The 16894-nt window shown below is 37.1% G+C and overlaps 2 protein-coding genes across 2 annotated transcripts in view; both read right to left on the reverse strand.

Moving 5' to 3' along the window:
- The window catches only part of LOC131430662 (uncharacterized), a 301476-nt gene that overhangs the window by 86332 nt on the left and 198250 nt on the right, over window positions 1-16894 (reverse strand). Inside the window, exon 4 of the mRNA XM_058595807.1 lies at window positions 13116-13318. The gene's annotated coding sequence lies outside the window, so the exon portion shown is untranslated. The remainder of the gene's footprint in view (window positions 1-13115; window positions 13319-16894) is intronic.
- The window catches only part of LOC131429281 (titin), a 50034-nt gene that overhangs the window by 10210 nt on the left and 22930 nt on the right, over window positions 1-16894 (reverse strand). The gene's annotated exons all lie outside the window — the stretch shown is intronic.

The following is a 16894-nucleotide window of genomic DNA, read 5'->3' on the forward strand; positions in this document are numbered from 1 at the left end:
TTGAAAGAAACTATTAGGATGCTGTAGGGATTCATTCCTGCCTTTCAGAGGAACCAAATTGTGAAATTCACTACGATATCAAACACTGTTCGGAACATTTTTCTCGAACGATTTGTTGTACAGCAGCAGATATTTTGTTCTCTTCCTCAGAACGCGTTATGATTGGCTGGAGTTGACATGGGTCAAATGAGACAGGTTTTTCAATAGTGTACTATTGAAATACTTCAATGCTGTTGCTATACACGTTTAAGTTGAAAAATTTCGATTCTGTTGGTAGTTAGATTATATAAATCCTTTCACAGATCACTGAGCTATGAGCTTTAAAAATACGAGAAAGGTAAACGCGCCTTATGAATTATCCTCTTTGATACTCATTTATATTCAACATTTCAGAAAAGTTTAATTTTGAACGATTTGAGATTATGTCACACAACTGAAAATTTTATCATAAAATTGTGATCATATATCCGATGGCATGTAGCAAAAATTATATTGATTCGTTAGATACAACAAGAGATATTCACGATCAAAAACTTATCACTCTCTCAGAGGGTAAATTTAGAAAAGGCGCCCCATAGTAGAGTTAGTCGTATTGACGACAATATGTATAGAAATTTCAACGGGGTGGATGTTCAAACCAATTTGTTGGCTCTGATTTGTACGTCTGGAATTTGACTAGCATACTTTTTTGTCTGCACTTCTCCTAATTGATTTATGATTCTCAGAATGGAATTTTTAAGGAAGTTTGTTTTTCCATAATATAAAAACAGAAGAACATGATCAATCGGTTGGACAATCGGGCCGATTCCGGCCGACAAATTTCACCGGGTTAATTCAATGAAAACATGCGCAAGTTGAACTCAGTAGAACTAATGAACTTTTGGAAGTTTGTAGTACATGTCATAATTTTGAGCGATAATAACTCAGTCATTTGTTGGGGAATTGATATAATTTAACAACTAATCGATACGGAAACATTAACTTAAACATGAATGGAATCGTCATTTCAGTATTTCAATAGCATACTATTGAAAAATTGGTTTGAATTGATCTTTGTTTTCACGAGCCAATCAAAGCATGCTATAATGATGTCTTCCTTTAATCACATTCGTCACTGGCTGCCTGCGAACGAAACATGTAACTTATCTAGTGAATGGATGACGAAACAATCACTCTCACTGAATAGTCACTTTTACGCGGTGTATGGATGTCATTTTCCGTCTGCTGCATAGCGTGTTCGCTTGAGTATATTGAATACCGATCAGCTGTTGATTCCCCAGTAACTAGCAGGCCAATTTAGAACTATCGGCGATAGATTTTTCGTACCTAATTTAAAGCGCTTGTATCTCGGTGATTTGTTGATGGATTTGCCACATTCAACTTGAATCGGAAGCATTACTTGAATATTGTAACTTAAAAATGAACTGATTTGTCAATGGGGTCGTGCGTATACGGGACACTCAAATATCGAGCGAAACGGTGGCTTGCAAATAGATTCTGTTCAATGTTTTGTTATAAAGATAATCATAAATACTTCTTTTTCATAAAAATGTGCAACTAACGATGATAGTAGTGTAAACTTTGTGTTTGCTTAGCGGTTCAAATTGAGCTGCTAGACGGAGATGACAGTTCAATTTGAACTACGTTAAGCGCTGATGAGCCGAATTCTAAACGTGAAGAAAATAAAATTGAAATTTGATGTTTTGTTGCTCTAACCATTTTTGGTCGTTCACCGGGGTACGTATAGATTTTGAATCGACCACGTGACTACCTCAATTCCCTTTGCGTCTATGTGCTTAGGACCATCATTGAGGTCGATTGATTCTCTCATCTCTACTTTCCTTTTTCCGCGCTACCAGGAAACTAAAACGTATAAAATGGCGGACGCATCTAAAATGACTGTGTTTCACAGAAAGACATAAGATTTAATATCTAATCTTAACTAAATAATCTAGACTTTATCACGGTAGATTTATGATACAAGCCTTAGAAGGCGAGATAATCGATAATCCCAAGCGTTGTAATTTTCAGTAGTTCTTCAGTCAGAAAAAAATACAGCACGAAAGGTCAACTTACTGAATCATTCTGAAAATTTCATAGAAAATTCTCAACTAAATTTCGAAGACATTTTCAGGTGAATTTACCGATATTCATCACCGTTTCCAAGAAAATTAAATTTGAAAATTTAAATTTCTTATACTCGTATCGAAATCGAGAAAAAAATTTTGATGCCAAAAGTCTTAGAATTGCATGAAACGTCGAGATTTAGTGTCATCTCGACAAAAAATCTATTTTTTGAAAATCGATTTTCTGGAACTCAAATTTTTTCTGGATGGAGTCTCAGAAAGTCGATTTAAAAAAATTTTTTTTTTGAGATAACACTAAATCTCCGCGTTTCATGCAATTTTAGGATTTTTGGCATCAACAATAATTTCGATTTCGGAAATTTCATGTACTCATGGTAATTATTCAAGATCGAACATTTTCAAACCTTAACCGCCGGGCAGCACCCATTACGCATGTCCGATTTAGCACAAATTTTGCATGGGGACTTTTTTTGAGGTGCTTAAACTTTTGAACAATAGCACTTAACGAAATTAGAGGTGATCCCAGAATATTATTTTGTCCGTTACGTCACTTATACCATTATATCTCCGGAAAGACACAGCCATTTGACAGCCTAAAGGCACAGCCATTTGCTATTCGAACTTGATCAATGGCCCAATAGTAGCTTTCAAATGAGTCTAAGCTTGTTAAAATCGGTTAAGCCATCTCCGAGAAACTTGCGCGGTAAAAAATCAACGCGTTTTGTCGGTTACGTCACTTATACCATCATATCTTCGGAACCCAACGTCGCAATCATTTGATCTTCGAACTTGATCAATGGCCTAATAGTAGCTTTCAAACGAGCCTAAGCTTGTTGAAATCGATTTAACCATCTCTGAGAAAGTTGCGCGGTAAAAATATCTTCGAAAAGTGCACACACAGACATTTTTCGATCTCGTCGAACTGAGTCGAATGGTATATAACATTATGAGTCTCCGAGGCTCCGTTCGAAATTCGGTTTTCCAGCAGTTTCAACACCTTTTTGTAGAGAAAGGCAAAAAGAAACAATTAACGAAAAAATTCGTAGAGTTGACATCACTGTCCGGGATAGAAGGAAATGCTGCATTGTTGGACGTGACACCGCGCTTAGAATTGTGGCAGTTTTTGCGCTTAGAAGATTAGAAGTTCATTCAAATGGTTGGGAATTGGATACGTCCGAAAAGTTTCTAGTGCAATATAGCAAGAATTTACGTGACAGTTTTTACTCCGTATTGTCACTGGTTGCGAAAGCTGTGTCAAAGAACTCTATGCTCTGTAAATATTATAACAAAAGTGGCATGCACTACGAATTGCTTTCGAATGATCAAATCTTCAAAGAACCGTTGTATCGAATCCAATCAATTCGTTTACAGTAGGTATAGTACGAAAAATGGCTATAATATGAGCTCAGATTCGAGTTCGCAATGTTTCATCACGACAACGCTAGGACACACGATGCTGCTTTGAACGAGCTTTTGGATATGAATTTATTGTAATTTGACAGGTAATAACAGTTTACAAAAGATATATTTGTTGAAATGCTCGACGTTCCGACAATTTCTGATGTCCTTTTCAAAAGGTGCGTTCAGTCTAAATTTTAAAAGCAAATCCAGCAGCTGCAAGATTCATATAGGTGGTCTATAATATAACTGAAATTGAAACAAACGTATCCCCAGCAAGCCGTTTTAGTTTTATTTATTCGAACAGTTCTCTTGTCAAATTTAAAACTGGTCTACGCTGCCGTTCTATTTTTTCTATATTTGAAACACTGATAAAACGCTGCTGGGGCTGCCAGTTTATATTGTTAAAATTTCTAGATTTAAATTTTAAAACTGACATAAATTATGCATCTAGAACTAGAACACTCCTGAACATGCCCTTAGCAATGTAATACAAATCCCGGTGGATGTTGTCGACCCGCATCGGCCCGATCATCGGGCCGATTATCGGACCGATTGAGCACGATATAAGGCCGATTGTAGCGCTTCGATCGACCCGTCATCGGACAATTCTGCACCATTTGCATCAATCGCGTCGATCTAGAAAAGCTTTATGTTTACATTATGTATCGCTAGAGAAACAGAGCGAAGGAATATCAAACAAGGCATTTTCGAGCCGACGTCTCCCCGATAGGGTGTGCAAGAGTGTTAAACATTCTTTTGTCTCGATCATGGAGGCTTTAACCTTTAGGTCATTCGCCTCTTAGGGCCAGAAAAACTCTGGCCCTATGTTTGAGGTTGGAAATCCAACCCCGATATATCTCATCACCTGAGTATTGGATATCCGCTCTCTGCTTTGGTATATCTTCAGTCTTTTGTTCTACCGATACACTATGTAAGCTCGAAACGCAATCAAAAGCTTTCGTGCACGATCCGATGTTCGAATTTACTGGGATTTGGCATCATCCGCTTGCTTCGATTGTTGCAAAACGCTCTTTTGCCGAAATAACAATGAGACAATTATAGTCAGCGATGCCTAATGTTTGCAATTGAAATACTGCCTTGAAAGACAACAATATTTAACTACGCAAAGTCATTATGAGCCCCAGTTACCTCTCTGATGATCACTAGCGTAAGGAACAGCCTTTAGGAAAATATGAATTTGCGTCTCCGAGGAGACGTAATTTAGTTCTTGTAATGTCACCGTTAAATAAACCACAAATCAACAAGTCATGGTATACGGGTAGAAGTACGGGAAATTACCATCCCTTTAACAGAAATAATTGTTGAACACGCGAAACTGACAGACAGTTCGCAGGAGATGTAATCTAGCTTTCAGCAGAACAGGAGTAAGTAATAACCCGAGTAGCAAACTGACCACTTCACAGAATCTCATTGGCGGCCACGAGGAGACGCCACTGCACTGCGAGATAAATGGCTGTCTATTTCCGCGGGGACAAGTTTTCTGTCGAGACATTTATCATATTATTCCGGTAGTCAGACAGCTGCCTAGCCGCGAAAGCATGCATGGGTCCCTCAGTCGATTAAGCGTAAAATAAATTATTCTCCTGCATCTACCATTTACCGGAGGTACCGAAGATATGTCCAAGTGAGTGGGATTATACTATATAAATGTCAGAATTAGTTATGAGTTCCGCTGAATTGAACTACTGTTGCCAGCACTGTGCATGGGAGTAAAAGTTAATCCGTCTCGAAGTTTGACAGTTTTATTAGTTACAATCGTTCGCTAAGCGTCGTAAAAGCAAACAGTTCCACCAACGATATCTAAGGCAAAAATGAAACATCAGAATTTGGTTTCCATTTTCAGGTACATGGCTTTGCAACTCATTAAAAATGCCTATTTGTTTTTAAGATTTACAATTGTTATTGAATATTATTATCGATTTTTTTGTTATACAGAAAACGCAACATAACAATAGGGAAGAGAAATATTCAGTTGCATATTGTCTGATATTTGTTGTAACGAACTGTCAAGAGCTTTCAGACTCTGATACGTCCCAGTAATCGAAACAATCTTCAGTTCACGTGAAATCAAATATTTTACCTACAAGAAACGTCTCGGTAATGCACCCAACAAATAGACAAACCCACTTACCCATTATACTGCAATGTTGCTGGCATAAATTATACAGGTTACAGTCGAGCTGGATCTGCACCTCCTATTTCAGTTTGTTCCTTCCATCCACCAGCTCCAAAAGGAGATGTAAAACTTCGTTCCTGCAATCGGTTGGAACGAAGCTGGAAACAGTTTTTCTTTTCGTCCATGGAGTAAAAATATTGCTCTGCACTCTCGCGGTCACAGTTGTTGGCTTAGCTAGTGTTGCGGAAATTTCAAGTTTCGCAGCACTGCAGCAATGCAACAACGGAACTGAATTTTTTCTAGAGGAAAACACAGGAAGAACCACTTGCTCACAACTGCTTCTGCTGTCTCAATCGTTCAAGCCCGGACTGACTACAGGCTACGGGTTCTGCAATCTAATTTCAATTCTTCACCCGGCACCCGGCAGCTGCAATTGTCGGTCTCGGTCTCGGGTGCAGAAAAATAGGATAACGAGCCAAACAAGAAGCAGAGAAAAGCTTTCCATCTGGTTGCCAATCCTCCGATTGGCGATGAGTTGTCTGGAATAGTGTATAGATGTTTTTTTTTTTCGGAGTGTAGGATTCGCCATAGATAGATATTTAATTCCCGAATTGTGTCGCATTCGGGACTGTTTCGATCAAATCTTGAAAAATGAATATAAACCACATTCAGTAATCTCAATAACAGATATTTGTTTTGTTTGCACAGATAAGAAAAATTGACTCATTCATTTGAAACTTGGTGTGCGGCTTCAAATAGCTGAAACTTAGCCTAACATCTGCTACACACTTGAAACCAATTCTTGAGTTCGGTAAAGTAAAATGCCGAGACAGATCGGCAACTCACAATTTGGCTGATCATTCAGTAATCAATATTATGTTTTCGTTTAAAATATTTACTGATTTTTTGGAAAAATGTATCTTTTTGCTGAACTTTGGCATAACTTTTTGCAGAACTCAACAGTGAATAACGAATCTGCTAGAATCAAAAAATACGTCATTTACGCTTGGAAGGAAGCAGTTATTTTCTGACGCAATATTTTGCAGAAGTTTTCCGATGATCACTCGTAAAAATGGAGTATATTTTGGAAGTAGTCCAGAAGGAAGATGTGAGAATCGACTATCTTTTCAGTGAGTACAATAACTACAAATTGTACTATCTTTACGTTTCGTCTTAGACTCGTCAGTGCAGAGCAGTTCAAATTGAACTGATTACTGCCCTAGCACAAAATAAGGTTAACCCCTAAAATACAAATAGTAATTTATACAAATCGTCATGCATAGCCTGCTACTACTGTCAAGAAGTTGATACGGGATGCCGAATTACGAGATGCCACGACTGGTAGTAATATCAGACGAATTTGATGATCTATACGATTATACGAGAATAAAACGAAACCTTGACCACACATTTAGAATTCAGAATTTCGAAAAAATAGTCGATATTTTTTTGGTTCACTTTCAATAGCTGGAATCTCGGTAATTCATCAATTCCACTTGCTGAACATACAGTAAAAGTTTTGCCGAATGTACAGTAAACTTTCTGTTGACAATTTCGGTAATAATTGACGTTTGCACAAACTTGAGGTTGCCGAGATTTTGCAATTTTATTTTTTGTCGAGATGATGACCTGTATGTACTCATGCTGTGCAAATCTCGGCAATTATTTTAATTATTTTATTAAATGTGTAACAGTATAATGTTTCCGTGATGGAACATGAGCAGCAATAAATATTGGAAACTAAATTAGAAAATTCAATCGTAATTACCTAATGGTTATGAAAACAATATGAAACTCATCATTCAATCTCCAACAGGCATAAAACCTCCTAATGTTTTTATATCAACAGATTACAAAAATCTAACAGATAAATCTCTTAATACTAAGGGCTTAATACTAAGTATAATTATGCCTCCAGATGAGTGTCAAGAGTGACTAGTTGGATGGTGATGTTAAGGGGAAAGACGCCTTGCGAGACACCTATAGCTAATGTCGATAATGTGTGAGTAAAAGCAAGTTCCATCATCTTTTTTCCGGATTTGATCAGATAACTATCATATAGTCGTTTCTGCTTATAATGCCAATTCAAGAAAAGCAAAAACTTTGAACGAAACCTTCTCCATTTTGCTGAAAATTGCTAGTAAAAAAATTTGGTTTCAGCTTCCCTGCACACATTCAATCAGCAACTAACACCTTTCTATATCGATTTTCTCTCGCAGATTTTGTTTCAAAAAAAAAAAGATTTACATATCTTTTATCAAAATTCCAGCGAAATAGAAACCTTTGCTTGAAGAAGCCAAAAACAATAAATACGGTATGTTGTTGAATTTTTTTCCGAAAACCTGCTTTTTCACAAAACATGTTCATTTTGATTTATTTTGTATAGCGCAGTCTAATACAGATGCGCTGAAGCAGTGTAGCTCAACTTTCTAATAAATAACAATTTTCCATTAAACATCGACGAAATATTGATAAAAATAAATATTTCAATATGAAATCATGCGTTGAAAGCGGCAAAAGATCGTATTAATTTACTCCACAGATGGTGAAAAGATGGAGCACGGGGGAGAGCAAGAAATAATTAGTAACATCATAAAGATCTAGTTAGTTTCGAAGAAAATGGTGGACAGTCGGGGGATTGAGAAGGTCAAGCGGATGTTAGAGACGAAACTAAGGGTTAATATTATTCTTGGTAGAAGAATCGATGGAGAATGGAAGCAGCCTTACTAAGGGAGCAACAAACTAAACTTGTGGATTATTTACTAAACTAACCCTAAATCTTAATCTAAAATTTGAGTATTGGAGTTGGAAAAACTGTTTGGATTGAGTTTAAAAAAAATAGTTTTATGGTGTTGCGAAATAGGGTAAAATAAAATACATGAGAACATCGATTGAATAGACGACACATACTGGAGAAAGGTTCAGTGTAGCCATAATTAGTGCGAGCCGTTTGAATTCTCAGAAATTTATGAAAACTAGAATTTTTCTAAATTTAGTTTGCCTAACAATCCGAGGTAATCAGCTCGAAATTGCAACAGATCTGCCACGAGAATTGCGCTGGAGAGATTTCGGCGAACAGATGACAGCTCTGGATCGATCAGTTTACAGCGTTCCTGATAGCATGGGAGATTTTTGGGTTCTCTCGAAGGAAAACTACGAAGAGCAAAGCGAAGATATTCACGCTGAATAGCTTCGATGCGTTGGATGTCCAGTTGATAATAGGGGGTCCAGACGACCGAAGCGTATTCTAGAATAGAACGAACCAGATGATTTTGAGCTTTATATGCTTTTAACGATCTTTGTGACACGAAAAATAGAACCAAGTGTCTTGGAAGCCTTAGAGATAATATATTTTACAGAACTCCCAGATTCTTCACAGTCGATTCTTGATTGAGGATAGTTTCGGAAATAGCATAGTTAAATACTACGGTTGTGCGTTTGCGAGTGAAAGAGATCACGGAACATTTTGATGGGTTTAATACCATTCTATTGAGGTCGCACCGGTTGGAGAAAATACCCAACTGTTTTTGCAGGAATCCGGCATCTTAGTGATCATTTAGGGTTTTTTTTTGTTTTGTGCAAAAAAGCACATATTTAGTTTCAACTTTCTTTGCGTTTCGCCTTCGGCTCGTCAGTGCTTAAACCCCTAAATGTTCAAACTCTGCGGCGACCAGTAGCCAGTCGTCATTCGTTTACGCCCGAGACGTCAGATAGGATATGGCACCTAGTGTTATATCCTTAAAGGGTCACATAAGTAGTGTGGACTTTGCGTCTGCTTAGCGGTTTAAGTTGAACTGCTAGGCACGAGATGGCAGTTCAATTTGAACTGCTTTAAGCACTGACGAGCCGAAGGCGAAACGCAAAGAAAGTTGAAACTAAATATGTGCTTTTTTGCACAAAACAAAAAAAAAACCCCTAAATGTTCAAACTCTGCGGCGACCAGTAGCCAGTCGTCATTCGTTTACGCCCGAGACGTCAGATAGGATATGGCACCTAGTGTTATATCCTTAAAGGGTCACATAAGTAGTGTGGACTTTGCGTCTGCTTAGCGGTTTAAGTTAAACTGCTAGGCACGAGATGGCAGTTCAATTTGAACTGCTTTAAGCACTGACGAGCCGAAGGCGAAACGCAAAGGAAGTTGATCTTAGTGATCTTTAATAAAATGGAACAATCGTTTAGATAAAGTAAGAATAAAAAAGGTTCAAGATGACTGCCTTGAGGTACCCTCGAGTTTGTTCGAAAAGGGGCAGCCATGCAGTCTCCGATTTTAATTCAGTAATGATAGTTGTTAAGATATCAAAATTTCATATCAAACGTTTTTATCGACTGTATCTGATTATATCTAGAATTTTTTGCATCTAGAATATTATTTTTTGTATCTTAATTAGTTTTAAATTGAATACTGTAAATTGTACTCATTTGCATTTTCTTTCAGCAAGAGAAAAATAAACATAATTTCACTATAATGCTTAAAACACATAATCATAGTTTCATATATAAATCAATATCACTATTTACAAATCAAATTTCGCTACAATTTAAACAGAAGATGGACTGGAAAACTGAACATTGTAGTGGAACAAGATTGTATGGGGAAAAAGATGAAAAGGTCAACTATGCAAATTATGTCTTTCTTTAATATGGACTCAGTGCTTTATGTACATTTTTTTAAAACCCAGTATGAGAATTGAAGTAACCTAATAAGATTCATAAAAGTTCAATTCAAAATGATCTCTAGAATAAATTCCCTATTCGCTATTCACTATTTTGTTGTTCGAAGGGAAAGGCATTTAAAACTTTAGTTAAACTTGAAAAATCAATAAAGTCATAGTCATACGTATAAAATACGTTCATTATCAGTGTTGGGAAAATTATGATCAGAAAAAGTTAATTTCACTATCACTAGGGAAAAATCAGTTCAGGAAATTTTCTAAAAAATCCAGTGACTGAAAAAATCACTCACCGATCACCGATATGAATGAAAATTCTTGAAACATGTGCCCACAAAACTCTGAACCTCGGAGTTCACAAGTGATTTTTTGTGTCGGTGAAACTTGATGACGTATTTTCACCCAAAGAAATATCACAAAAGAGATAATCCAAAGGGAGATGAGTCCCCGATGATACTTTGATGCTAAATTTTCACTACACTTCAGTTCGACACCGAAGTGATTCATGCAGGATTTGATTATTATATTTTATCCAATAAAAAAATCTCTGCTGAATAAATTCGCAACTGAACCGCTATTGAAAAATAATGACTGCAACATTTTCGATGCACTATTTAGATTAAACGAAATAAAACACACTTAAGTCTCGAACACACAGTAGGCGCAGTGTTCGAATGGCGCGTTTGAATTGGGATAGTCTGCGCTCCTGTTACTTCTGCGTACGTTATTCAAGCTAAATGGCATGGCATGGCTAATATTTTTTATTCAGCTGCAATAACATGCTTTGTGATTGTTTTTATTATCATTAAAACTACACCCAAACCTCCGTTTACGAACACTTTTTATACGTTACCTCTTTTTACGTAACTCTTTTTACGAACCAAATCCCAAGTAACGTAATCTTTTTTTACGAACCAAATCCCAAATAACGTAAATTTTTTTTACGAAACTACTTCGTAAAAAGAGGTTTTGGCATACATCGAAAGCGATTTCCGATTTATTTATATTCCATGCTATACTACAATATGGGTACTTTTGGAACGGTTTTAAAGAGTAGATTCCGGAAAATGATGTTTGAGGTATTTTGGAAATCCAAGATGGCGACTTCCGGTTGATTGACATTCTTCGAAAGCCCTTACAAAATTTCGGAACGGGGTTGATGAGTAGATGTAGGAAAACGATGTTTGAGGTGATTCTAAAATTCAAGATGGCGACTTCCGGTTTATCGATATACCTTGAAAACCTTTACAATATTTACATCGATATGCCTTAAAAACCCTTAAAACAAAGAATTTTCCGAAGTATATTGGATACCAATAAACAATGTTTGAGCTCGTTTCAAAATTCAATGAGGTGACTTCCGGTATAGTGCTTTCAAGGAACACCAAGTTCAAGGAATACGGCAAAAACTTTCAAAATACCAATACCAATGAACCGGATGTCACTGTTTTGCATTTCGAAACCTACTCAAATATCGTTTTCCGATGTCCACTTTTCAATATCGTTCCGAAAGTACAAATATTGTAAAGGGTTTCAAGGAATATCAACAAACAGGAAGTCGCCATCTTGAATTTCAGAACCACCTCAAACATCGTTTTCTGACATCTACTCATCAATCCTGTTCCGAAAATATCCATATTGTAAGGGTTTTCAAGGAATGTCGACAAACCGGAAGCCGTCATCTTTTATTTTGAAACGAGCCCAAACATCGTTTTCTTGCTCTTACTCTTCACGTCCGTTCCGAAAATAGCCATATGATGCGCGGTTTCCACATTCATTAAATAAACTTTTTTTACGAAGTAGGTAAATTCCAAATAACGTAAACTTTTTTTACGAACTACATCTTTTTACGAACCCCCGTTTAGTTCGTAAATGGAGGTTTCAGTGTATTATTAATCACAGCACTTGCTTATTTTTTTGACGATGTCGTGCCGAATAAATTTCAAATACATCACCATTATTGATCCACTTACCAACTACCTTACGCACACTGAACATTTTCAGAAAGGTTAAGTTTATGTTTATATTTGCAGGGTTGAAATACAACAGCTATGAAAATTCATTTCCCAAAAATCTTCTGTTTGAGAATCATATCAGATATGCGCAAACTATTTTCTTGAATATCACCGAGCAGAATGTTCGCTAATGAACTTTTCCTAACTGATTTTTTGCCATGCAAAATTTTGATTCATTGAATTCATTGCATATTTCGAAACGCTTGAATTTATGCTACAATGCTTTTAACGCCTAAATTTATCCTACAGACATAACAATCATACTAGAAATACATCTAAAACTTTACCTATTAATGTGATGTGCAATACGTCAAAATTTTAGCAAAATGAGTCAAAATAGTTCATGATACGAGAACTTTTAATCACGGTGTTTCTTTCATGCTGCCCACCTGCATTCGATTACCAATCCCGTACATAAAGCCAGAAAGATATTCTGATGCGAGCGGCGTATGACCTCATGGTTAAAACCTCCATAATCAAAACAAAAAATAATGGTATATTATAACAACATGAAAATAACGACTTCTTCTTATAGTTCATAATTTTCTTTTAATAACGGGGTAGATGCTGTTGAAATTGAAAAGTAATGCAAAAATTTGAGTCACTGCTGGCAGTTTGTATCCTTTTTCAACACACGAAGCATAACTGCGAGTTGTCATTCTCGTAGTTTACCTCGTAGGTTTCTCCCCACCTTCAACTGGTCTCAAATAACAAGTTGTTTTTGTATTACCGTTACGTACAACGACCCGAACATTTCCCAATCCTCGTGAAGACTCACTTCCTCACTCCAACGTCCGGTACTTACTGTTTTCGTATCCGTCTGGTGTTCCGCCGCTATGTACGTCTCCGATTGTCAGAAGCAAGAATGTCACTTTCAACCTTCAACCGTCGGACAGGAATTATCTATTCAATCAACCAACCTGGCCCACAATGTATGATCGGCATGATGTTGCTGCTTTTCGCATAATCTGATAACACTTCAAAGTGCTCTTACCAGGAACCGAAAACCTAGAATTGAAAGAAGAAGAAAAGAAATACAATCAAAACAGTGCCCTTCTGAGAAAGTTTATCGTCTTATGGAAAACCCGGTACGATGTAAAGTGGAGTGATTTATTGTAAGATTGTTGATGAGAAGAAAGAGGGGATTCTCTTCCCAACGACGGCGTGTGTGGCTTTCCGGTTTCAGAACACGAACAGCGAACAGCAAGCTAACGGAATTCAGCCACGTGTAGAACATCAGCCGGTTAACTATCGCATTACCGAACAATGCAAAAAAAAAACAATGTAAAAAGCTTAACTTTTAACTGAAACCATTGGAAAATGTTGCATTACATTTTATTTCACTTCTACGAAATACGCAACCTGCTCTGCCGCACATGCATAAATTCTACTAAATAAAGAATGGGGGATAGCATGCTTTTCTTTATCTGTAGAGGGAACGGTTCCGAATGCGAGAAAGCTTCTTCTTCGAACATATTTGAACGGACATCGGAAAGCAAAAGCATAAAAGAACCCACAAACCCTTTCGTAATCTGAAAAACAGCACATTGGAAAATCTAACGAAATGAAGTCGCTGTAAGCCCTTCCGTTTCGGTTTGGGTTCTTGGAAGGCAAAATCTATTGAGTGAAGTATAATAAAATATTTTCAGACAGACGAAGAATACTTTGGGAATCATCAATGGGAGCATATTTTTTGGAAGGAAACATTCCAAATCAGTCAGCATTGAGCTTATATTTTTATTGGTCCGATCAGTACAACAAATTACAACATCACGGGAATGCAAACTCTAGATCTTTGATTAATAGTCATTCGATTCCATATTCAAGATGAACTCCATAAAATTGAATTTTATTAATGACATTAGAGAGATATTTCAAAAATACAATCCGAAGAAATCGCTCATAATCAATATATCACTTTGGATGTAATTTTCCTGTCAAAATCAATCTCGCCACACATCGCCACACCTCGAAAAGATTTCTCAATAAGACACGTTAAACGCCACTTAGTGGCGGAAACGTCGAACCGCCGTTTCGGGGTATTTAAATCCACCCCCACACTTAGCCGTGCGGGTTGGAGTGCTACTTAGCAAAATCAAGCGTTGAAGTTTCGGTTTTCTAGCTTTTCATCAACGCTGGAAGCACTTTCAATTTCTATTCAATTGTTACCTATTAGTATTGGTTTTCCACTTCCAGTAACGGCATCGATCGATTAGTTTAATGTACATTTTGATATCGTTCCCCGTCATCGGCGGCACATACGGTTACCGGTTTCTGCTGGCTCAGTGGCATTTAAATCGAACCGAGTGCGGCAATGACGCTACCGATGTCCATTACGGGCGGTCCAGAAGTTGAACAACCGCTTTGCCGTAACGTCGCATGTCCTCTGTTATTGTTTCTACTGTGAATAAGCTAGCCGTTAGCCTTACCTGAGCAGTAAGACTGATGCTGCTGGATGGATGATGCCATTCCATAATCTATTCAAATGCACTCGTCAAGCTTCCCATTCATTGCGTCGAGTCGAGACGAGTCGAGGCTGTCAACAACTGCTGAAAATACCCATCATCATCAGCATCATCAGTGCACTCGAAGATATGACCGGGTTTGCTTTGACCACTTTGATTTATATGTACACACATTCCAGTTAAGTATGTAATTACTGAGATATGACAGAAACGGCTTTCGTTTTTTTTTAAAGGAGGAACAATTTTACTCTCATTATCGTGGTACTGAAGACAGCGATGATTTGAGGATAAGAAATTGGACTAATACTTCGTTCACACTATGCAGATGAAGGATGTTTTTCCAAGCCAGCTTGAGGACATTTTTCTAGTCGGTAATTATTATAACATAAACGATTTCTTTCTTTTTATTTTGTGTTAAGAACCTGAAGGTGGAGCTGTCTTGAACCCAGTTTTCCGTTTTGACCACTGCTAGGGGGAACGTGCCACTTGAGCCAGTTAGTTCTGATTCCTGATTTCTTTTCTCCAGCAGCCTAGATAGCCGTGTTGTGTTGGTAGCGTTTCGCAACTGGCTGAGAATAACGTGGTACACAGAAACCTCCATTTACGAACTAAACGAGGGTTCGCAAAAAAGGTAGTTCGTAAAAAATATTTACATTATTTGGGTTGGTTCGTAAAAAAATTTACGTTATTTTGAATTTACTTCGTAAAATGAATGTGAAAACCACCCATCATATGACTATTTTCGGAACGAATGTGAAGAGTAAGTGCAAGAAAATGATGTTTGGGCTCGTTTCAAAATTCAAGATGGCGACTTCCGGTTTGTTGATATTCCTTGAAAACCCTTACAATGTGGGTATTTTCGGAACAAGATTGATAAGTAGATGTCGGAAAACGATGTTTGTAATTGTTCCGAATCCAAGATGACCACTTCCGGTCTGTTGATATTTCTTGAAAATACGCACAATATGGATATTTTCAGAACAGATTTGGTGTGTGGGTACCGAAAAAAAAAGATGTTTGTGGTCATTTTGAAATCCAATTCTTTTCGCAAAAACTCATATTGTAAGTGGTTTTAAAGGAATACCAAGAAACCGGAAGTCGCCATCTTGGATTTCCAAAATACCTCAAACATCATTTTCCGGAATCTACTCTTTAAACCTGTTCCAAAAATACCCATATTGTAGTAGTTTCCATGATATATAAATGAGCCGGAAATCGCTTTCGATGTATGCCAAAACCTCTTTACGAAGTAGGTTCGTGAAAACAGTTCACGTTATTTGGGATTTGATTCGTAAAAAACGATTACGTTATTTAGGATTTGGTTCGTAAAAGGAGCTTCGTAAAAAGAGGTAACATAAAAAGTGTTCGTAAATGGAGGTTTGGGTGTATTTAAATTTGAAACTGATATGCTATGTGGCATCCGACGGTATTATGTAAGCCACGGATTGATCCACTGGTTTAATATTTCATGTCGTAAAAGACCTGGATATACCTCACTTGGCAGGGTATCTGATCATACGAAAAGTAAAGCAAAATATACAATACTAAAGGGCTGAGGACAGTACCGTAAAGCGGTTGGTTTTTTGCTATTTTCCCGTTTTAAATTAAATTCAAACGGTGCAGAATATATAAAAACCCATCTGACAATGTCTTCGAAATATAGTTGGGAATATTCTGTGAAATTTTCAGAATGATTCATTGAATTTAGCTATCGTGTTGTATTTTTCTCTGACTGAAGAACTGCTGAAAATAGGAACGCTCGGAAATGCATACCTCTACTTGTTCATCGAATATCTCGGCTTTGAAGGCTTGTATCATGAATCTACCGTGACAAAGTCTAGATAATTTAGTTTAGATGCGATTAGTACATAAAAACATATATGTTATCGCGATAAAAATAAAGTCTTGTATTTTTCTGTGAAACAAAGTCAGTTTCAATGCATCCGCCATTTTTTTCGCTTTGGTTTTCTGATAGCATTCTGAAAAAGAAGAGAGAAATAAAATTGACTCGACAAGGCTGCCAAACACACAGATATTCTACCTTTGTGAAAGTTGAATATTTTTTCATTGTTCATTGGAATCTATATAATGTCCAACCCATACGACAGATTAATGTGAT

This window comes from Malaya genurostris, chromosome 2 (genome assembly GCF_030247185.1).
Source record: "Malaya genurostris strain Urasoe2022 chromosome 2, Malgen_1.1, whole genome shotgun sequence".
Lineage (NCBI taxonomy): Eukaryota > Metazoa > Arthropoda > Insecta > Diptera > Culicidae > Malaya > Malaya genurostris.